The 24,742-nt window shown below is 36.8% G+C and overlaps 1 protein-coding gene across 1 annotated transcript in view; it reads right to left on the reverse strand.

Moving 5' to 3' along the window:
• Thsd7b (thrombospondin type 1 domain containing 7B) overlaps positions 1-24,742 on the reverse strand; it is an 873,729-nt gene that overhangs the window by 222,077 nt on the left and 626,910 nt on the right. The gene's annotated exons all lie outside the window — the stretch shown is intronic.

A 24,742-nucleotide genomic window follows, 5' to 3' on the forward strand; every position in this document is an offset into this window, starting at 1 on the left:
AAATAACAACAATGAAAAACCTTGATACATATCTTATCTGAAATTGTGCTATTCTGTTTATACCACAAGGAATTGAAAAATGGAAGAATTAGGGAGGACTTTCATTTGTTCTAGTTTCTGATCGGAAGCAAGGAAGCAATTCAGTAGAGTAATAGTAAAGACTTGTACAATGAGATATTGTACTAGAAGACAGAGAAAGGAGTTAGAGTATAGATTCACAAGTTCTGGTTTTACTTTGTCTTGCTGCTCTCATCAGCTCATTCTTGCTCCAAGCTTGGTAGGATCACATTGTTTTAAATATCACTCCTACTTGGCAATACCAGACAGTTGTTTCCAGTGGCCATTGTTCTTTTGAACACTCTAACACCTACTGGGCCACTCTTAATTCAATGTGCAATAACCCCAACTTCAACATGTATGCAACTGATGCCATCCATTTCTTCCTAAACAATTTTAATACTTTTATTTTTTATCTGAATTAAAATAAAAACAATCTTGATTCTTGACCCAATGGTCCATTCTTGTGTATTTACTTGCCCACATGTATGCCAGGAACAAAGAATGTGATTCCTTACCATTCCCACTGCTGGTTTTAATGTATGATAAGCTTAATGGGAATATACAGTATAATTAATGTGAAAATTCAGCTGGTCTAGTTCAGTTAATCCAGAAGGAGTTCTTACTAGGTTTGGAGATTATACTGGGTTTGCCTGACTTAATCAGATGGAACCACTTAAAAGAGGGTCTAGGCCCTTTTTGTGGAGAGATAATGACTTGAAAATTAATTCTATCCAAAATGTGAGGAAATTCAGAAGAGGAGCTTTCCCTGTAAAACCTCTGATCAGTCTCAATTTGTCTACATCTTAATTAAATCATAATTTCCTTGATTAGTCCATCAGACAGAGAATGCAGAGAAGCAGCCATACCTGGAGTCCTGATTCATAGAAAAACTGACATAAAGACTGTTCTGAGCTGGAAGCCAGTTGCTCACGCCTATAATCCTAGCTACTTAGGAGGCTGAGATCTAAGGATTGCTGTTCAAAGCCAGCCTGGGCAGGAGAGTATGTGAGACTTTTTTTTTCTTTCTTTTCTTAATTAAGCTATTTATTGCCAAAGTGATATACAGAGGGGTTACAGTTTCATACTTAAGGCAGAGAGACTTATCTCCAATTAACCACCAGAAAAGTGGAAATGGCACTGTGCCTCAAGTGGTAGAGCATTAGCCTTGAGCTGAAGAGCTCAGGGACAGCACCCAGGCCCTGAGTTTAAGCCCCATGACTGGGAAAAAAAAGACTGTTCTGAGATAAATAAGTATATATATATATATATATCAGTTTTAATCTGCTACAAAAATTAAAAACAAGAAATCACCCAAAATAACTGTCCTGTAATTCATGCCTATAATGCTATCTACTCAAGAGGTTGAGACCTAAGAATCATTGTTCCAAGACAACTTGAGCAGGAAAGTACAGTAAAAAGCTGAAAGCAGAGGTGTAGATCAAGTGATAGAGTGCCAGTCTTGAGGGAAAAAACCGAGAGAGTGTGAGGCCTTGAGTTCAAGCTCTAGTACCAGCAATAAACAAAGAAATAAATCACATTGTCATAAACCCTGTCCTATCATTCTGCACATAAATTGGAAGATAAGATTCTTTTTTTTTCTCTGTAAAACAAGGCAGTTTATATAAATACAATGTATCTTTGATCAGTATTACCCCGTTCAATATTCTCAACTCCCTTTCACCTACCCTTTCCCTTGCTTTTCTTAATTTTGGGGTACACAGAATGAATTCGTTCTTGCATTGAAGATCTTTCCATTTCTGGCTCAGAAAAATACAATATTCTCTCAAGTAGTTTCTTTTGGCTTTCAAATTCAAATTTCTCCCCTTAGTATCTGTCAACTACTTTGAAGACAAAAATATATTTAGAAATTTTTTAATTTTATATTAATGCTTCTCTTTAAAATCTATACTGCTTCTCCATTGGCTTAAAAATGTAATGGCAGCCTGCTGGTTTATGTTTTAAGAATAAAGCAGGGGCTGGGGATATGGCCTAGTGGCAAGAGTGCTTGCCTCATATACATGAGGCCCTGGGTTCAATTCCCCAGCACCACATATACAGAAAATGGCCAGAAGGGGCGCTGTGGCTCAAGTGGCAGAGTGCTAGCCTTGAGCAAGAAGAAACCAGGGACAGTGCTCAGGCCCTGAGTCCAAGCCCCAGGACTGGCCAAAAAAAAAAAAAAAAAAAAAGAATAAAGCAAAACAAACAAAAAAACACACTGAGGTTCTTCAAGAAAAGCTCTAAGTGATGTTTTTCAACTTAATTTATAAAATAAACTCCATTGCCCAAAAACTATCATATAGTGAGATTCAACCACGTAATTTAAAGGCAGTGAACTACCTCTAACCTTGTTTCTTCTAGCTTCTCCTCTTTTGTACCTTCTCCAATAGTTGTACCTTGGTTCGTATAGCATTTTATTTCCCTTGCCAGGTAAGTATCCTTGGTTTATTAATTCAACCATTCTTGCTAGCACAGTCAATCTCCTGGTCCTACTGTCCTTCTGCAATGTATGCTGACACCTCAGACCATGATCATATTTATCTGTGTTGAAAGCAGAACTACCAGTATACTCTTTATGATAAGCTAACTTCTTTTGCTTCCTGTTCATTCATCTGAGTTTTTTTTTTTCTCACTCATTCTATACAAAGTGTTTTCAAACCTGCTCTACTTGTCTTCAGAATTCTAAGATATCACTTCTCCAATCCTGGAAACAATAAAGGAATGTGCCAGAACACTTTTATTTTCCTATGATTTTACCTACTTGCATTGCCAACTTTTCCCTTTCTTCATATTATTTGAAAAATCATATCTTTTCTATATAAGGCACATTTTTTCCTTCCACCTGATACGTTTTGGGGTCTTTAGAACTGTTTTATCAATGATTCCCTCTCTATCTCACTGTTTCTCTTCTTTCCTTATCTCCACTTTACCTCTGTCTTAATTTTATATTTATATCTATCTTAATTTAGTGTTAGAATTAAGTTATCCAAAGACTATTCATTGACAAAAGAAAACATACTAAATTCAAGTTATGAGAAGAAACTCTAAATTTAAAAAATATCCAATTAAGGACTTCCGGGAAGACAGCGGAGGAGCAGCAGAGCCCTAGCTGAGCTCCCTCCTACATCGCAGTTTTCTCACCCTATAGAAACTTTTACTCCTAGAAAGACAGCCAGAGTAAGTTCTAACAGTACAGGGATTCTGGCCAGGAAGGAAAAATTGACGTTGCTCGTCTGAAAACACAGATTTGAGCTCCGGGCGGCATCCCGCCGCCGCGCCCGTGTCAGCACCAGCACAGCACCCTGCACAGCAACCTGCACTCCGTGCAGCTAAAGCATACTGTGTAGACCAGGGAGAAATACTCCAGATGGCGGCTGAGCACAGACGACCTGAAATCGCAGAGAAAGCATGAGTACCCCACAAAAGATATTCTCACTCGTGCCCACAGAGCAGCTTCTGGAAGGTAGCCCTTCCCCCACCACCAGAGCAAAGCGCCATCTTTGCTACTGGCATAGGGTCGGACCAGATTGGAACTAAAGCGGGCCTGGGGAAAGCGAGGTCAAAGGAGCCATCTTTGAAAAGGGCAAGAGGGATCGACCAGTGAGAGCCAGCTCCGCCCAGGAAATTGACCCTTGCACAGGTGAGAGGCTTGTCGTGGGCCTCGGCTTAGCCAGAGGTGCCCCGTCCTGCCCGACAGAATTTCCAAATTTAAAGCGAAAGTGGCGAGCACAGAAACACCAGACAGGGAAACAAACAGTTCCTGGGACAGCTAAACGGTCCTGTCACAGAGGAATCCCAATTCCCAGCCCAAAATGGAGCTGCATTCCATAGCCACCTCTGCCAAGGAGGCCGCCTCCCCCAGGCAAGCAACTCTTAGCCGGGTAAAAGAGGCCAGAGGCGCCCCGCCCTGCAGAGTCCACAGCCTATTCAAAGCCAGGCATCAAAGGCAGCGGCCCCACAGCAGACAGAGGAGCCACAGTTCCCGAGACTGCTCACATCCCCATCTACAGAGGACGCCCAAGGCCTACCTGCAAGCTGTGCGAACCACAGAGACCCAGGATTGTACCAATCGGGGAGAAGGGTCAGAACAGATCCACCCCTTGCAAACTGAAATCAACTCAAACCAGCCAATCAGGAAAATAGACTGCAGACCATTGTAAGGAAAACAGAGACTGGGGAAAGACTACCAAAACAAGGAGGACTCCATTTTCTATTTTTTTCTTTTCAAACATTTTTTAAACTTTCAAAAAAATTTTTTTTAAAATTTTTTCACTTCTGAAACATTGTTGGTTTTTTTTTGTTTGTTGTTTGTTTGTTTTCCATTTTTACCGGTTTGTTTTATCAAGTTTTTGTTTGTTTGTTTGTTTGGGTTGTTCCTTTTCTGTTTTTTTTTTTTCCTTTTTATTTTTTTTCTTTTTAAAATAATTTTTCTCTGTTTTGTGCAACTGTCTTCCAGTATTTTTACTTTATTTCTCTCTTTGCGTTCTCTTTCTTTAAAAATTACTTTCCTATGAATAACACCTCCACTCTTTTCTGCTAACTCTCCATTGTCTATCATTTTAACCTTGTTCTTTCTACTGATTCTACTTTTCTCCACATTTCCATGTCACTGAAACTAAACCAAAATCACAACCACCACCCCCCAATACATTTTACTCTATTCTCTTTACTACCTCCAACTTACCCTCCTGACTTACTGCCTGGACCTCCAGGTTCCATTGACTCCTGGTTACTGGATAGAGGGTATCCCAGCTTAATCTGAGTGAATCAAAGGGGTTCTTAGAGAAAGCCAGTCCTAAAAGACCTTAATATAAAAACAAGAATTGTGTATAGGGTTATAACATTAAATAAGTAACTACTAAATACAGGCCCAGGATCAGTTGTTATATTGAAATTGTACTCTTTAGGATCACCAAATCTAATTTTATAGACAGTTATACAAGGTATCTGTATATAATTGTGAATTTGTAAGATTTACACAATAGTGCTTGGTAAAGGCTGCTTTGGGTCTTAAACGGTGCTCACAGCTGCTGGTAGACTGGCATTCCCAATTCAAATGGGCAGAAGAAACACAAGAAAGATGGCAAACAATGAAGTCTTATCCCCCACTCAAAACAAGCAGGAAGCAGAGCAGTCAATCAAAGACATAGAAAAGAACCCCCAAAATGCTCTACAAAGTCTACTGATAAACATGATAAATGAAAAGTTTGAATTTCTTCAGTCAATTATTCTAGAGCGTGAGGAGGCAAAGCAAAAATTAATGGAGAATTTCACGGCATCCACAAATAGAAAGATAAATGAACTTCAAGAGTCAAATGAAAAGATAGCTACCCAGCTTAAAGATTTGAGAGACAACAATCAAAACCAAAGTAATGAAGTTAATAAAGTAAAGAAGTCCATACAAGACCTAAGAAATGACATGGAAATCATCAGGAAAGACCAGTCAGAAGGAAAAGAGATTCGAAATCAAGTAGCTAGCCTGCAGTCCCGACTAATGGAAGCACAGGATCAAATCTCAGGAGCTGAAAATTCCCTAGAATCTATGGAGAAAGATCAAAAATCAATACAAATCCAGTCCAATCCACAAAACAGATCGCTACAGGAGATTCAGGACATGATCAGGAAGCCCAATTTAATGATAATAGGTATTGAGGAAAAACCTGAGAAAGAAGTTAATGGGATAGGCAACCTATTTAACAGAATATTAGCTGAGAACTTCCCAAATATCCAGAAGGAAAGGCCTATACAGATACAAGAAGCATTTAGAACCCCAAACCGACCAGACCAGAATAGGACATCCCACCTACACATTGTGATCAAAACAGGATCAGTAGAGTACAAGGAAAGAATCCTTAAAGCTGTTAGGGAGAAGAAAACAATCACATATAAAGGAAAAGCAATCAGAATTACCCCAGACTTCTCAGCAGAGACCATGAAAGCAAGGAGAGCCTGGAATGAAGTATACCAAACACTAAATAAAAATAACTACCAACCAATAATTCTGTACCCAGCCAAACTCTCATTCATAGCCGAAGGTCAAATAAAAGTCTTCCACAGTAAGGAAAAACTGAAACAATACATCTCCATCAAACCAGCTTTACAGAAAATCTTCAAAAATGTACTATACAGGGAAAATAATCAAGAGCCCAATACAGACAGAGAAATGAACCCTAAATAGTAAACATCAGATCAAGAAATGGGAAGACACAGCTTTAAACAAGATAGTGATAATGAAAGGAACAAACGATCATCTCTCAATCCTAACTCTCAACATTAATGGACTTAATTCTCCAATCAAACGTCATAGGCTCATAAGTGGGATCATAAATCAAGATCCATCTTTCTGCTGCCTCCAAGAGACACATCTATCCAGTAAAAGTAAACATCTTCTAAAAGTGAAAGGCTGGAATCAAATCTATGAAGCAAATGGCCCCCATAAGCAGGCTGGAGTTGCAATCCTAGTATCAGACAAAATTTACTTCAAATTAAAAAAGGTAAAAAGAGACAAAGAAGGCTACTACATACTAGTAAAGGGATCTCTCCAACAGGAAGATATAACCATTCTAAATATCTACACACCAAATGCAGGAGCACCCAACTTCATCAAACAAACTCTACGGACTCTAAAAACACTCATAGACCCAAACACATTGATAGTTGGGGACTTTAACACTCCACTATCATCTCTGTACAGAACAACACGCCAAAAACTGAACGAAGAAACCACAGATCTTAATAATTGCATAGACCAACTAGACTTAACCGACATCTACAGAATATTCCACCCAGCAACAACAGAATACACATTCTTCTCTGCAGCACATGGAACATTCTCCAAAATAGAGCACATCTTAGGACACAACGAAAATCTGTACAAATTCAGAAGTATCAAAACCATTCCCTGCATTCTCTCAGACCACAATGGAATAAAATTAGAGCTCAACACAAACAGCCACCACAGAAAATCCTACAATTCATGGAGTCTAAACAACACACTGCTGAACCATCAGTGGGTCATTGAAGAAATTAAAATGGAAATTCAAATGTTTATGGAATTCAACCAAATTGAGGACACAAAGTACCAGCTCCTTTGGGACACAGCAAAGGCAGTACTCAGAGGAAAAATTATATCTCTGAGTACATACATCAACAAACTGGAGAAACAGCAACTCAATAATTTAAGGAAGCCCCTTAATTTCCTTGAGAGAGAGCAACAAGCCAAACCCCAAGTCAATAGACGGAAGCAAATAATTAAAATCAAATCAGAATTAAATCAATTAGAGACGAAAAAAACCATCAAAAGAATCAACAAAACAAAGAGTTGGTTCTTTGAAAAAATCAACAAGATAGACAGACCCCTGGCAAACCTGACCAAAAAATGAAGGCAGCACATTCAAATAAACAAGATAAGAGATGAAACAGGTAACATCACCCCAGAAATAAGCGAAATTCAGAAAATAATAAGGAACCATTTTGTAAACCTTTATGCCACAATATTCGAGAACTTGGAAGAAATGGATGATTTTCTAGAAAAAATTCATATCCCCAAACTCAACCATGAAGATTTAAACCTTCTAAACAGACCCATATCCAGTATTGAAATAGAAACGGCAATAAATGATCTCCCATCCAAGAAAAGCTCAGGTCCAGATGGATTCACTGCAGAATTCTACAAGGCCTTCAAAACAGAACTCACAAAAATATTTCTCAAACTCTTCAATGAAATTGAAAGAGAAGGTTCACTACCAGACTCATTCTATGAAGTCAGTATAACCCTCATCGCCAAACCAGGCAGAGACTCATCACAGAAAGTGGACTACAGACTGATCTCCCTGATGAACATAGATGCAAAAATTTTCAAGAAAATTCTGGCCAATTGACTTCAACAGGTCATCAAAAAAATCATACACCCCGATCAAACTGGATTCATCCCAGGGCTGCAAAGTTGGTTTAATATACACAAGTCAATTAATGTAATCCACCACATTAACCGGAGCAAGGTAAAGAACCACATGGTTTTATCTCTGGATGCAGAAAAAGTGTTCGATAAAATCCAGCACCCATTTATGCTAAAAGCCCTGGAAAAACTGGGATTCCAGGGAACATTCCTGAATATAATCAAGGCAGTTTATGACAAACCAACAGCAAGCATAACTCTAAATGGTGAAAAACTAAAGCCATTCCCTTTAAAATCAGGAACAAGGCAGGGATGTCCACTTTCTCCCCTGCTCTTCAACACAGTACTAGAATTCCTAGCCAGAGCAATTAGGCAAGAAGAAAATATAAAGGGGATGCAAATAGGAAAAGATGAAGTTAAACTTTCTCTCTTCGCAGATGACACGATCCCATAGACTCTACCCCCAAGCTACTAGAGCCAATCCAAAACTTTGGCAAAGTTGCAGGATATAAAATAAACCTTCAAAAATCAACTGCCTTTCTCTATGCTAACGACCCAAATACCGAGGCTGAAGTCAGGAAAGCAACTCCTTTTGCAATAGCCCCCCAAAACATAAAATACCTAGGAATAACCTTAACCAAAGAAGTGAAAGACCTCTCTGATGAGAACATTAAAAGCTTGTAAAACGAAATTAAGTCAGAACTAAGGAAATGGAAAAACCTCCCATGCTCCTGGATTGGGAGGATTAATATAATCAAAATGGCAATATTGCCAAAGGCTATCTACAAATTCAATGCAATACCCATTAATATCCCAACACCATTTTTTAATGAAATAGAGGAAGCAATCCAGAAATTCATATGGAACAATAAAAGACCTAGAATAGCAAAAAACACTCCTAAGCAGAAAGAACAGTGTTGGAGGAATTACAATACCCAACTTCAAGCTGTATTATAAAGCTATAATAATAAAAACAGCTTGGTATTGGCACCGGAACAGGCCTGACGACCAATGGAACAGAATTGAAGACCCAGAAATGAACCCACAGAACTACGCCTACTTAATCTTTGATAAAGGAGCTAAAACAATAGTATGGAAGAAAGATAGCCACTTTAACAAGTGGTGCTGGCAAAACTGGTTCAACACATGCAACAAACTAAAACTAGATCCTTATATACCACCCTGTACCAAAATCAATTCCAAATGGATTAAAAACCTCGAAATCAAAACAGACACCCTGAAAACACTAAAGGAAGGAGCAGGAGAAACACTTGGGCTCCTTGGTGCAGGACAGAACTTCCTTAACAAACAGCCAGAAAGGCTACAAATCAAAGAAAGGTTGGACAAATGGGACTGCATCAAACTGCAGAGCTTCTGCACGGCAAAGGACATAGCTCTCATGATAAACAGAAAGCCCACAGACTGGGAGAAGATCTTTACCAGACATTCAACAGACAAAGGCCTCATGTCTAAAATATATGCAGAACTATAAAAATTGCCTTCTTCCAAAACAAACCCTCAAAGAACCAATAGCCTCCTCATCAAGTGGGCTAAAGACTTACAAAGAGACTTCTCTGATGAGGAAATTAAAATGTCCAAGAGACATATGAAAAAATGCTCTACATCACTGGCCATAAAAGAAATGCAAATCAAAACAACATTGAGATTCCATCTCACCCCAGTAAGAATGTCATATATCAAGAAAACTAACAATAACAATTGTTGGAGGGGATGTGGCCAAAATGGAACCCTACTTCATTGTTGGTGGGAATGTAAACTGGTTCAGCCACTCTGGCAAGCAGTATGGAGATTCCTCAGAAGGCTCAATATAGAACTCCTCTATGACCCAGCAGCCCCACTTTTGGGTATCTATCCAAAAGCCCACAAACAAAATCACAGTAATGCCACTAGCACAACAATGTTCATTGCAGCGCAATTTTTCATAGAGAGAATCTGGAACCAACCCAGATGCCCCTCAGTAGACGAATGGATCAGGAAAATGTGGTACATATACACAATGGAATTTTATGCCTCTATCAGAAAGAATGACATTGTTCCATTTGTAAGGAAATGGAAGGACTTAGAAAAAGTTATACTAAGTGAAGTGAGCCAGACCCAAAGAAACATGGACTCTATGGTCTCCCTTATTGGGAATAATTAGTACAGGTTTAGGCAAGTCATAGCAGAGCATCATAAGGCCCAATAGCTATACCCTTATGAATACATAAGATGATGCTAAGTGAAATAAACTCCATGTTATGGAAACAATTGTTATATCACAGTTGTAACTACTTTCAATGTCCCATGTGTATCTGTAGCTTCTGTTATTGATGATGTTCTTGTATCACCTTCCTGTGTTTGTACCTACACTATCTCTGTAATCTTATCTGAGTATATTGGAAACCATGTATACTGGTATTGGAAGCAGGAATTTGAAAGGAAATACCAAATTTGAGAGACACAGGTATAAAAAGACAAACAACTACAAAAGCAATACTTGCAAAACTGTTTGGTGTAAGTGAACTGAACACCTCTGTGGGGGGGGGGAAGGGAAAGGGGGAGGAGGTAAGGGGGTGTGAGGGACAAGGTAACAAACAGAGCAAGAAATGTATCCAGTGCCTAACGTATGAAACTGTAACCTCTCTGTACATCAGTTTGATAATAAAAATTCGAAAAAAAAAAGAAGTCACTTCCTCCATTTGTCACTGCTCTCCTCCTTCTCTACTTCTTCTTCACTTGGCAAAGTTTAACAAAGTATGTGATTTTGTTCATTTCAGTAACTGTAGTATGATCCAATTGTCATTTTATAAAATTGTACGTATTTTAAGATAAAGTGATGAGTGTAGACCCATTCATGAACCTTAAAACTGAAGTTGCAATCAATGTAATTCATGCATCACCTACAAATAATGCTTCCTGCCCCATAAGAAAAATCCAATTAAGATTACTAAAATAATTTCATCATTGTTTACTATTAATTCCACAGTAAAAACTTTGGAGCACGTCTTCAATATTAGTGCAATAAAAGCTACCTAAAGAATTATAAGGGGGCTGAAAACAGAGTTTTCCAGGGATAATTTTACAGGGGGAGTCACAAAATTATCTCATTGATTATCAAATCAAAAGAGCCAAAGAATATCAGATGAAATTTTATTTTATAATATGTATGTTACAAAACCTCAAAGAAGACTTCATATTAGTACATGTTGGATATTTGGGTATCTGTCTAGAGCTTACTTAAAGCATATTTTAGATATCCTTTAAGTTAAATGTTATTTTAGCTCTTTAATCTATACTTTCATATTGAAAGATTTGATTATCAAGCCTCTTGAAATGCATTTTTTCACCATGATAAGAAGTAAACTCAGAGGATGTTCATGAAAGCAAAGGTTATAAATTCAATGAGTATAAAATAACTTGAAACTCAACAGGACTAAGCAAGATGTACATTTATTTATTCAAGAAAATTTCTTTGCAGAATACACCTGAGGAGAAATGCCATAAGTGAGAACTATTAATAACTGCAAATGCCTATTCCTTTCTCATAATTGAACAGATTAGTTTTACCCTCATATTTAATACTTACTCCCTGTTTTCGGCAACAGAATATGTTGAAATTTAAGTATAAGAATAACCTGCCAGGTGAGAAATCCAATTTCTAACTATAGAGGATTCACTAATACCTTAAAACTAATTTTCTTAAAATATTCCACAGAAAGTATCTCCATCTAGAAAATGCTTGTGAATATTCATAAGGCCATATAATCAATGTTTTTACCAAAAATTGGAGAAAAGTTATATTAGTGGTTATCTTGTTATACTAATAGTTATCTGGAGAATAAATTGCCTGGACCACACTTGGCCTAGGTTGTACACACATGAAATTAGATACAAAGTAGTCATTACAAAGTAATGGAGAAGCATATATAAATTTAGTAACTAAGCATATTTCCCACATAGTAGGTGCTCAGGAATTACTTATTGTGGATTAAGGTGGACTGAATATGATACATTAATGGTATCTCTGTATATGATAGAAACAGAACTATTTAATGATCATTCAAATAGAATTAAAGCCCAGGGACTGAGAATGGAATGACTTTTCAATCCGTAACACTAATACAAAACACTGCCTCTTTAAAATCACCAAAAGTACATCAGTAAATGCACACTTTTTTTTTTTCCTTTTGGGCATCCTGGGGCTTGAACTCGGCCTGGGCACTGTCCCTGCATTTCTTTTGCTCAAGGTTAGCTCACTACCACTTGAGCCACAGCACCAATTGTAGCTTTTCCTATTTGGGTGGTACTAAGTAATTGAAGCCAGGGCTTCATGCACTTTACCACATTCCCATCCCTAAGCACACATTTCTTAATATGCTGTTCTCTTTATTACAACCACTTCTTGTAAACTTAGCTGTATTTTCTTTTTTATCTCTATCATTCAAACATTTTTTCTGTTACATTTGTTTTGAAGGAAGCAAAAGAAAAAAATACTGGTGATTTTAAACTACATAAAAATAACCTACATTAATTCACTTATATTTTTCTACTATGTAAAGTAAGTGCTAACATCTCACTGGACAGTTCTAGACTTATTGACCCTGTACTCAAATAATTAAAACCAGAAATAAAATAATTGTTTTTTGTCAGTCATAGGACTTGAAATCAGAGCCTGGCCACTGCTGCTAAGCTCTCTTGCCCAAGGTTAGCACTCTACCACTTTGAGCCACAACACTATTTTCAGTTTTTGAGTGTTTAATTGGAGATAAGAGTCTCATGGGATTTTCTCTTTTCTGCATGGACTGGCTTTGAACTGTGGTCCTCAAATCTCAGACACCTGCATAGCTAGGATTGCAGGCATGAGCCAACAGTGCCATGCTTAAAAAAAAAATTAAAAGCTGAATAACCTAAAATCTGGAAGAAACATGAGCTAAAATGAGGTCATATCGGGTTTATTTTTTCTCTGCATTGAAGGATTTTTTTTTTTTTTTTTGGCCAGTCCTGGGCCTTGGACTCAGGGCCTAAGCACTGTCCCTGGCTTCTTCCCGCTCAAGGCTAACACTCTGCCACTTGAGCCACAGCGCCGCTTCTGGCCGTTTTCTGTATATGTGGTGCTGGGGAATCGAACCTAGGGCCTCGTGTATCTGAGGCAGGCACTCTTGCCACTAGGCTATATCCCCAGCCCCAAAGGATTTTTTTTAAATTATACATTTTAATACTACTAATTTAATACTACTAGTAATTTAGTAATTTAGTACTACTAATAGCATGAGTTATGCTATTTAGCCAAAATGTACCATTCGAGAAAGCTTCAAGTTGTTTATAAAAATCAGGCACCTGGTAGCTCATGACTACTAGCCCTAGCCTCTCAGGAAGCTAAGAGCTGAGGACTGCAGATCAAAGTCAGCCCAGCACAGAAGTCTGTTAGACTCTCATCTTCAGCAAAAAGTTAGAAGGAGAGCTCTGGCTCAAGTGGAAGAACATTATTAGCCTTGTACAAAAAAGCTAAGGAACAGTACCAGGCCCTGAGTTCAAGCACCAGTACCAGCACAGAACAAAAATTGTTTATGAGTTATACTGAGACATGGAGACAAATACCAATCCTGGAACATGATAAAACATTTTATCAAGACTTTACATATTCCTGGATTGGAATAATTGATATCATCATTTATAGACTACCAATGGCAATCTATAAATTTAATGCAATAATAATCCAAATCCCAATGTTACCCTTCACAGAAAAAGAAAAGGCATTATCTGAATTAATATATATGTAAAATAAGATTAGAATGGTCAAAGGAATCCAGAGCAAAACCAAATACAGCAGCTATTATAATACTACACATCAAGTTATGCTATAAAGCCATAGTAACAAAAACAGCTTGTTACTGGCACACACACAGACACACAGACACACACACACAGACACACACACACACACACACACACACACACACACTAGACCAATGGAACTGACAAGAATACCAGAATTAAGCTTATATCATGAGCCAACTAATTTTAAAATGTATATTAAAGAAAGGACAGCCTCTTTGAAAAATAATGCTGAGCATGCCACATCTAAATGTCTAATTTCTGTTAGTCATCTTGTACCAATATTAGTGATACTATATGGATCAAAGACTTTAATATAAGACCTGAAATCTTTGAACTGCTGTAAGAAAGGGCAGAGAACACACTTATTGGCATAGGCTGAAACTTTTTTAAATGAAATCTCAGAAGTTCAGTCATATATCTGACAAAGGTCCAATAACTAGAATATAATAGGTGCTTAGAAAACTAAATCCTCAAATAATCAATAATCTAATTAAATGAATGGGCAAGACTGGTAAACGGATACTTCTCAGAAGAAGTACCAATTATCAATCAAACATAGAAAAATGTTTCATATGATTTGCCATAAAAGGAAACACTAATCAAGACAATCCTGAGATTCTACCTCACTGGGCTCACAGTAGTAATCAAGAACATGAAAACACTTACTGGTGAGGAGGTAGGGACTTTAGTACACTGTTGGTGGGAATGAAATTTAGTGCAACCACTTTGAAGATAGTAAGGAGATTCTTATAAAAAAATGAAAATATAACTATCCTGTTGTCTTGAGATGCCAGTCCAGGGCATTTATCTACAAAAAAGTAAGTCAGTATAGATAAGGGCTATCTGCACACCCTTGTGCATTGCAGCATTGTTCACAATGTCCTCCAGCTGAAAATGGACTAAATTTTTGTGGTTCATTTATAAAATGGAATGTTATTCATTTATTAGGAATAAGAATATTATATTATGAACATGGAAATAGATGGATCTGGGAAGATTATGTTGAGTGAAGTAAGCTTGACTCAAAAAAGAAAAGAACATTATGCTTTCTCTGATAGATTAGGTCTAAAATATAAATATATTGCATATATATATATATACACATATATGCATATATAAGAAATCCAAATTCCCCAACAATGGTATATGCATGAGTAAAATTCAATAGTGTAACCCCACTGAACAACTAAAAGGCAGTTTAACAAAATGCAAATAAGGTGATTGTATTTAACCACTATGAAAATGCAAATGAAAACTGCACTGGATGTACTCAGAGTATTTATCATCAAGAAAACAAAACCGGGCTGGGAATATGGCCTAGTGGCAAGAGTGCTTGCCTCCTACACATGAAGCTCTCGGTTAGATTCCCCAGCACCACATATATGGAAAATGGCCAGAAGGGGCGCTGTGGCTCAGGTGTCAGAGTGCTAGCCTTGAGAGGGAAGAAGCCAGAGATGGTGCTCAGGCCCTGAGTCCAAGGCCCAGGACTGGCCAAAAAAAAAAAAAAAAAAAAAAAAAAAAGAAAACAAAACCAACATATGTTGGCAAGGTTGCTGGAAAAATGAAACCTAATCACTGTTTGTGGGAATAAAAATCATCAAGCCACTATGGATTTTTCTTTTTTTTTTTGCTAGTCCTGGGCCTTGAACTCAGGGCCTGAGCACTGTCCCTGGCTTTTCTTTTGCTCAAGGTTAGCACTCTGCCACTTGAGTCACAGTGCCACTTCTGGCCGATTTATATATATGTGGTGCTAAGGAACTGAACCCAGGACTTTGTTTATAGGAGGCAAGCACTCTTGCCACTAGGCCATATTCCCAGCCCTGCCACTATGAAATTTAAAGTAGATGTTTCTAAAAGGAAAAAAGAACTAAAAGAAAAATAGAACTACCACATGATTTAGCTATACCACTACTAAGCGTCTACCCAGAGGAATCAAAATGTGATGTATATATGTATATATATATATACATACATATGTATTTATTATGGTACTACCCACAATAGCTAAGATATTTAATCAACACAGGAGGTTCCCCAATAGATGAATGAATAAAATAATGTGAAAGTAAGTTAAAAAAAAATAGAATAAAATCACATCACTTGCAGGAAAATAGATAGAACTGGAGGTTATGTTAAGTGAAATAAGCCAGACTCAGAACGATAAGTATTGTATGTGTTTTTCCTATGTGAGAATCTAGAGAAAATAAGTGATAAGACAAAGTAGAAAGGAAACTATTAGGAAAGAGGAAGGGATCAAAAGAAAAGCAGGGTGAGAGAAGCTATTTAAAGTGAGTATTTCACTTTGACCATAAAGGAGGGGAAAAAATGTGAGTGTTAGAGCTGGGAATGTGGGTCTAGTTGTAGAATGCTTGCCTAGTATGTGTGAAGCTCTGGTTTCAATTCCTCAATACCACATAAACAGAAAAATCCAGAGGTGCCATTATGGCTCACGTTGTATAGCACTAGCCTTGAGAAAAAGGAGTTCAGCGATAGTGCCAAGGACCTGAATTCAAGGCCCAGGACGGGCAAAAAATAAATAAAGTAAGTATGATCAAAATATAAGTATGCATAAAATATCACAATGGAATCCATTTCATACATCTAATATTTATTATAAAGTGATGGTGAGATATTTCAAATATGAAATGATCTTGTTTATACCCAGAACTTGATACTTGAAATGATAACTTACATAGAACTTACACAAAACTCAACTAAACTTGTCAAAAGTAGAAAAGATTCTCAAATACAGGATGGCCTATCAAGGAGAAAAGTTATTATGATTCCAGATAATTCTGTTTAGTGATGAGGTACAGAATCAATGCTTCCTTTGGAGAAATTAATATTTTGGAATTATTTGGAATCTTATAAATTGGGAAATCCTGAAATAAAATAAAATGCTTGAACTATATGATAAAATGTATACATACCTGTGTGTGTATCTGTGCATGTATGTGTAACACTGTGATAATGTGAGGTAATATGAATGGATTCCTGCTTGTACTGCCTCTATTTACTATTTTTCTTGAGAAAAATAATTCATTATTGTAGATACAGATGTTGGACTAATTGCTGCACTTGATACGTATCATAATTATGATAAGTATATTTCTTAATGTTAATTTAATATAACAACTAAAACAACTGATCTTTTAAATTGAATCATTATTTAATCACACAATTTAATCAAGATGGTATCTCCAGTTGTTCATATTAGATTGAACGGTAGCATTCACTTCCTGTGTCAGTTTCCTTTAGGCAGAGAAAAGATGTGTATGTGTCTTTTTCTTTAAAATTACTGAGGATAGTAAGGACATGTTGAACACCTGACATAGAACAATGACAACTGTTCAGTTAGGGGTGTGCATATAAAAGAGGTTCCGCTCATTACTGCAAATGAGTAAGAAAGAGAGCACATAATCAAGTTAGCATGTTAACCTCTACAAAGACAGACAGCTCATTGACAAGCCAATATTCCTGAGTAATTTCTAGAACATGGCTTCAGGTCCTGGGTGATGTCCAAGTATCACACTTCCTTACCTATAGAGAATTCTAATTTTATCTTTCCTTTCTAATTTCTGAAAGCTGAGTACAATGGATATATTGTCTCTATGATGGTATTCCTGAAAATATCAGATTCCACTCCTGGAATGAAGTTTGTTTGATTCCACCTTCCTGCCTCTTGAAGTTAGCTGTGATAGTATAGTTATTTTGCCCCTAGAATTGTGAGCACAAGTGAAATATGTTGCCTCTAAAGGAAAAGGTTATTTACAAATGTGTGATGCGCCCTGATCTTTTTTCTTTTTCTACAGGGGCCAGCAGTATGTCTGGCAATGCATGCCAGATTCCAGGAGTGAAGGTAACAAGAGGCAGAGCTTCCAGCCAACCTCTCAGTGACTTCTATACTTTTCTTTTTCTGTACTTTTCTGACTGCTCTTACAGAACAATTTACATAAAAGTACACCTCACAAGGCAAAGGTAAGAAAGCAAGGAGCTAGTATTAGGAGTATTTTGATAATCTATTTAATGTCCTGAGTAAATGACGTTATGCTATACCAGCAATTAACACAGTTTAAACAGCAATGATTTGAAGTGAGAATGTGATTTTGCAAAAATTACATATATATGTATATGGTATACATATATAATTTCTTATTTTAAAATAACTGGTAATATGGATCATAAATCAAGGTCTAACCTTATATGATCTGGTATAAAATGTTAAAATGGCAAGAGCTGAGTTTTCTTGCATTAAAATAAAAATAAAACAATACTTTTTTGTGACTCCTACAACAGTGAAAGGCCAAAAATATAACAAGTAGAACACTGTAGAAATTCAACCTATAATATAAATGACATAATAATAATATTTTAACATAACTAAAAGCTACAGCTTTTAGTGTTTATGTTGCTAGTGATTGAGAGCAAATGTAATTCTGAAAGATAGTTTAGCAGAGAAATAGGATAACAATTTTAAAAATTTGGATGCCATTTCTCATTTCAGATCATTTCCATGTAAATTAAAGTCTAGAATAACACTGACAACATGAGAGATTCTGTTTTGGGTCAGTAAATCAGTTGTTTGAGTCAGCCTCTGTCTTTCCATGTCTATTGCCACCAGCCAAAGCCAGATACTCATTATCTCTCACTTGGACTATTACTATAGCCCTTTAACTGTATTGCAGATCTCAGATTTCATTCTAATCTATTCCAGTACTGATAAGTTGCCATATGAATATCCCTGAAGCAAAACTCTAAGTATATCATAGCTTCCTTAAAATAAATAACCGAATAACTTCTACAGAGTTCTGGCTGGATATTGAAATGGGCAGGCATGTGGACTGCAATCTGTACAGGACAAAGATCCATTTACTAAAGTAGAAAGACTGAAGTTAATCATAACTACTTTCAACTGAACGGAGAAATATTTTTTTCCAGTCCTGGGCCTTGAACTCAGGGCCTGAGCACTGTCCCTGGCTTCTTTTTGCTCAAGGCTAGCACTCTACCACTTGAGCCACAGTGCCACTTCTGGCTTTTTCTGTATATGTGGTGCTGAGGAATCAAACCCAGGGCTTCATGTACATGAGGCAAGCACTCTACCACTAAGCCACATTCTCAGCCCCCAGAGAAATCTTAATACAAGACTTTTGTATTAAGATTTGTCCTCACACTCTAACACACATATAAACTTGGTGAGGTCAATATAAGCCACATTGGGAAGTCATGGATGATGATTTGGTAAATTAACTAAGAATTCTCACATTAATTTGGAAGTAGATGGAGGAAGAGACAGCATGAACTCAGAGTACTGGGAAATCTTAGCAGTGAAGTGACAAATACCTAATGATTTGGTCTAAAATAAATTATAGGTAGTAAAAATATGCATGACGTTGGGAGAAAAATATAATAGAAAATTATACAATGCTTCTTAAAATTAACTATATGATTTCTGACTTGTTTACAAAGTAGATAATCTGGACTGGGGTTAAACTACAAAATTTCTTAAAGAGCTATGTTTTTAAAGTTTTCACTAATCTCCAAAGTAACAATTTCTTCCCCAGCTAAAACAAAATAAAAACTCCATTATAACTCCCATGTAAAAGCAGATACATTTGAGGTTACAATGGGGAAAGTGAAAAATACTTGTCTGGCTCACCACAAGCATCACATGAAGAGATCTATGAGGAGTCCAATTGCAGGCCCCCATCAAGTCTGACATCATCATGGGGGAGCTATGCTACTAGGCAGTGTTGGAACATGTCAGGGACCCAGAAGATTATATAATACAGTTTTTGTTTATGGATATACATTTGGGTGCAATAATTTGGAAGGAGATTATGCAAGATAAATTCCGCAAAGTATCAGCTTCCTGTTGTGGAATGACTGCTGCTGCCACCAGTGTCCTGAACACTAACACATCCACTTAGAATATAATTTCTACAGGAACAATAGAGATTGCTTGGATATCTAGAAGAGGGGGAATATTTAGAGCAAGAAGGAGAGAGGCATTTTTCTATAGAGTGACATTCCTCCCACACAGTGGAGCAAAAAAACAAAGTTGGTAATTCAGGACACATGAGGTATACACAAAAACTTCACATAAGGTATACACAACAAACTTCAGAGATGAAATTCCATATTTTTCTTAGATTTCTGAGCTGTTAGATCTAGATAATGATTTGTATCTATGTACAATGCAACAAGTTATTATACAAATTCTGAATTATGGATTACACGATGAAGAAAATTTACCTCCAATCTTTTTCTTTTGCCAAAGAGCTGCTGCATCTTTCACTGAGCTAATGCAGAAATCAATGTACTGGAATGAATTCACAGTACGTTAACTCTTTGCAAGTTACTGTAAAAAACCTTTGAACTCTTGCCAATATATAAAATTAAATATGATTCCTGGTCTTGATTTATATCACATGCTGCTAATGGTAAATTTGTTTCACTTGACAATAAATTTGTTTTCTGATTGATTGCACATTATCTAATTTGCAGACTTACATTTTGGCTTTCCTTGTATTAGTCTACAAACAGATAGCCCACTGCCTTATGTATGGAACTGTAACCCCTCTGTACTTCACTTTGACAATAAAGAAATTAAAAAATTAATTTTTACTGTAAAGGTGAGGAATAGAGGGGTTACAGTTACATAAGGTAATGAATACATCTCTTTTTTAATGGAGTCACCTCTTCCCTCATTTTCTTTCAGTAGTTTCCCTCCTGATATCCCTCCCACAAAAGTTGTATGGTTCCTTTTCAACATAATGTCTAGTGAGTATCACTGCTGCATTAGCTCACCCTTTGTTCCATTTCTGTGCTCCCCCTTACCCTATACTAAACAGATAAACTTACATACAAGACAGAAAATACATATATCTAAAACAGAAACAAAGGGATGAAAAACTCACAAACAATAAAATAACAAAAAAAAAATCTTGTTTTCATTTCTTGGAGTTCCTTTTGATAAATGTCAACTATTGAGCCTTTGTGATCCTCTCCTAGGAGCCCATGCCTTCATTTAATGATACACCTGCTCAAAGAATACAAAACAAAAAGTTGAAACATTTAAATTTACTTATTTAAATTTTATTGAATCTAACCTATAAGGAAATTCAGATTCCTAACAAACTTTTAGTTCCACTAGTAGAAGGGCAGGGCATTGTGGATAATCCCAGCATGCACATACAGGAGACCTATGAAGCCAGGAAAATATATGAAGAGAAGCTTGCAATAGGCCTCTGAAGGAAAAAGCAAAAGACAACAGGAAAGGAAAATTTATGTATTCCCTAGGGCTGTTAAAAACAAGCTAGCAGAAACTTAGTAGCACATAATAAGAAAAGTCTATTCACAGCTGGGCATGGTGGCTCAAAACTGTAATTCAGGCTAATTGAGAGGTAGAGATCCGAGAATCATAGTCCAAGGTCAAATGGGCAAAGAAGTTCATGATACTCTGTCTGAACCAATGGGTGGGTGTAGTGGTTCATGCCTGTTATCTAAGATATTGGTGAAGCTGATAGCTTGGTACACCTGTCATTCCCCAATGATAGGAAAAGCCCAAGTAGGAAGAGTACAGCTCAGGTTGGCCAGGGCATAGAGAGAGGCCCTACATCACAAATAACAAAGACAAAAAAGGGGCTACAGGCATTACTCAAGTGGTAGAACACCTTCCTAACAAGCAGGAGGCCCTGAGTTCAATTCCTGGTTCTGCCAAAAATTTAAATCAATGGTGCCTTTATTCTGTATTAGTTCCACCATGATGACTCATTAATTTGATTCTATTATGTTGCAGAAGTCTGCAGTTGAAATGGTGGCACAAGCGTGCTGTATCACAGTTGGTCATAAATGTCACTGTATTTTCCTACTATTGGGGGTTCCAACGTATTCTTCAGCTAATAGCAGAATATAACTAACATCTAGCATGTTTGTCTTTACATAGTTATCCTCCATTTATCTAAAATCTCTCTCTCTTTCTCTTTGCTTATAAGGCCTGTAGACACTGGACTTGGAACTCATTCTAAACTAGAATAATTATATTTCAAGTACTTTAACTTAATTTTAAAATGCAAAGACTATTTTCAAATAAAGTTTCATGAACATATAATGGGGCTTAGAATCTAAATGTGGAGAGATAATTCAATCTACTAGAGACAGGAGTGAAGATCATAAGGAGAACAATATTAACACATGAAAAAGTATCAAACCTTAGTTTTAATTTGACCTCAGTTTCTACCTACTTTGAACTGAAACTGCCTACATTTTCTAAACATTTCTAAAACAATGTTACCATCAATAACAGAGACTAGAAAACTATAGTCTAAAGATAAAAACTAGTCTCTGCTTACTTTTGTAATTATAATTGGTCTTTTTTTTCAAGGATTTATTATACATGATTTTGACCAAGTTAAAATAAAATTTAAAAATCAAAATCAATTTCAAAAAAAGAAAAAAATTCCTATGCATCTATTTTGCTGAGTGTTTCTCTGTCCTTAATTTTGTGCAAATATGCAACCCCAAAACACATGGTCCTCAGAAAACAAGGTGGGTTAGTGGGTTAATTAAAGAAATGAAGTGAAAGTTTTAGATTTGTTGAAAGTTTTAGACTTATTATCTTTGGGGAAGTTATGCAATGTTATAAAATAAATGAACCAAGCATCTGCAATACAGTACTGCACTCTATGCATCCTGAGAATAAGATGACTTCTCTCAAAAGTTATCCTACATACCCATAAATGCTAAGGGTCTACTGTACAGTTTTCTTACGACAGAGCCAAAAACATTTGTTTAATCATTGTCTATGACAGCAAAAGTGACCATTTATGACAAGGACTGCATGGCTCACAAGTGGTAAATATTTTGTTTTGACATTTATGCACAACAGTTGCAACTTCTTATTTCTAAAATGGGGATAGTAGTATAATGCATTCAAGAACTAGAAAGCCTAAGCCAAAAATCAATCTGGACACCTATTATGATGGCAGTCATCTGTGCCTGTCACTGAACCTATACCTAAGTTTAGATTTCTTCAACATCTGAAAAATAAAGATGATGGTGGTAACAATTTCAAAGAATTTCTCAGAAGATGTGAAAGTCTGGAATAAGAGTAAGAATTGTTGCTACTATTACTATTCCCCAACAATACAATCATCATCAGCTTTTAAGATAGTAGAGAGAGATAGGATAGTATGAGTCCTACATAAAGATCAATCATTTCAGTCTTCCCAAGACAAAGTATTTTCCTCAAGTTCAAAACTTTGGCACACAAGAAAGGTAAGAGTGCTCCTGTGAATTTTTGTCTCTTTCTTGATCAAATAAATAGGCCAGGTAATTATTCACATTGGGTATACAGCATTTTATAGTTCAATGTAAACTAGAGCATAAAACATGTAAAACACTGAAGTAACAGAGCCTGAATGGCATTAGGAATCGGATGACATCATGGATGCCACAAAACATTAAAAAAAATGGAATTCATAATTGTTCCTCCTATCTTGACCCCCTATCTTGACCCATCATGTTCTTCCTGTCTTGTCTTGCTTCTATGTTAAAGTCTAAGCTATTGAAATGACTCACAAGAATTGTAATCTCTTACTTCTTGCCTGGGCACTGTCTCTGAGATTTTTAACTCAAGCCTAGGTGCTCTATTACTTGAGCCACAACCCTACTTCCTAAAGCTGTATTTTGGCTCATGATCCCTTTAGTGGTGAACATCAAACAGCAAGCAACTTCTACTGACTGAGGGAAGTTCCTGGGTAATGCTTAACAAGCTTTTCTAAAGCTGTGAACTCAGAGTTTAGGAAGCTAGTGCTATTTCCATGTATTTTTGAAGCAAATAGATTTTATTATCTTAGAAACTGCCAAATTATTCCTTCTAGGTTAAAATGCATTCACATTCATTCTTCTCATGTCCAAAACCATGAATCCAAGAAATGAATACAATTGTCAAATCTTATCCTTAAAGAAAATAGAGATAATTAGGAATGATATTGTACCTTATTGAAGTGTTTTAGGGTATGAATTTAGTTTTCATACTGCCAAAAATGAAGCAAAGGCCATCAAAACCCAGATGGATGACAAATTCAGGAATGATTTTATAGTTTTGATATAAAATGTTCCCAAAGGCCCACACAATACAGTATTTGTCATCAGCTGCAGTGCTACTAGATCACCAAGGCACTAACTTTATCAGTGGGTCAATCCATTCATACGTTTATCCATTCATATGTTCATATATTGGGCCCAGTTGGAGGAAGTTGGAAATCATTTAGGGCCTGCACTTACAGAATGTGTCATCCCACTGGCCCTTTGTTCTCTCCCTGTTTCCCAGCCATCAGCTGGTAAGCAGCTTTAGCCCACCACCCACCCTACCATAATGTTCTGTCTCAACACAGCCCACTGAAGTGCACAAAGTGAGTGTAGATTGAAATCTCAGAAACCATGAGCTAAAATGAATCTTGCTTTGTTTTCTAGATAACTCATTATTGCTGATAAGATACAGGTTCTACAGGCTGGGAATATGGCCTAGTGGCAAGAGTGCTCACCTCCCATACATGAAGCCCTAGGTTCGATTCCTCAGCACCACATGTATAGAAAAAGCCAGAAGTAGCACTGTAGCTCAAGTTGGCAGAGTGCTATCCTTGAGCAAAAAGAAGCCAGGGACAGTGCTCAGGCCCTGAGTCCAAGCCCCAGGACTGGCAAAAGAAAAAAAAAAAGATGTACAGGTTCTAGAAGTAAAATTTGGAATTTGGCTTTAATTTCACTTAGACTCAAACTCTCAAAAGATTGCCACAGAACTTATCTAAATTTAGGAAATAGAAAACAAAAGAGACAGGTGGAAGAAGAAACCCTTCTTGCCACCTAAAGGCTGCCAACTCTTAATATTTGGGCATATTTTCTTTTTTGGGTTATTGTTCCTATTTGTTAATGTTTGTTTGTGATTGTATT

The sequence above is a fragment of the Perognathus longimembris genome, chromosome 4, assembly GCF_023159225.1.
Source record: "Perognathus longimembris pacificus isolate PPM17 chromosome 4, ASM2315922v1, whole genome shotgun sequence".
NCBI lineage: Eukaryota > Metazoa > Chordata > Mammalia > Rodentia > Heteromyidae > Perognathus > Perognathus longimembris.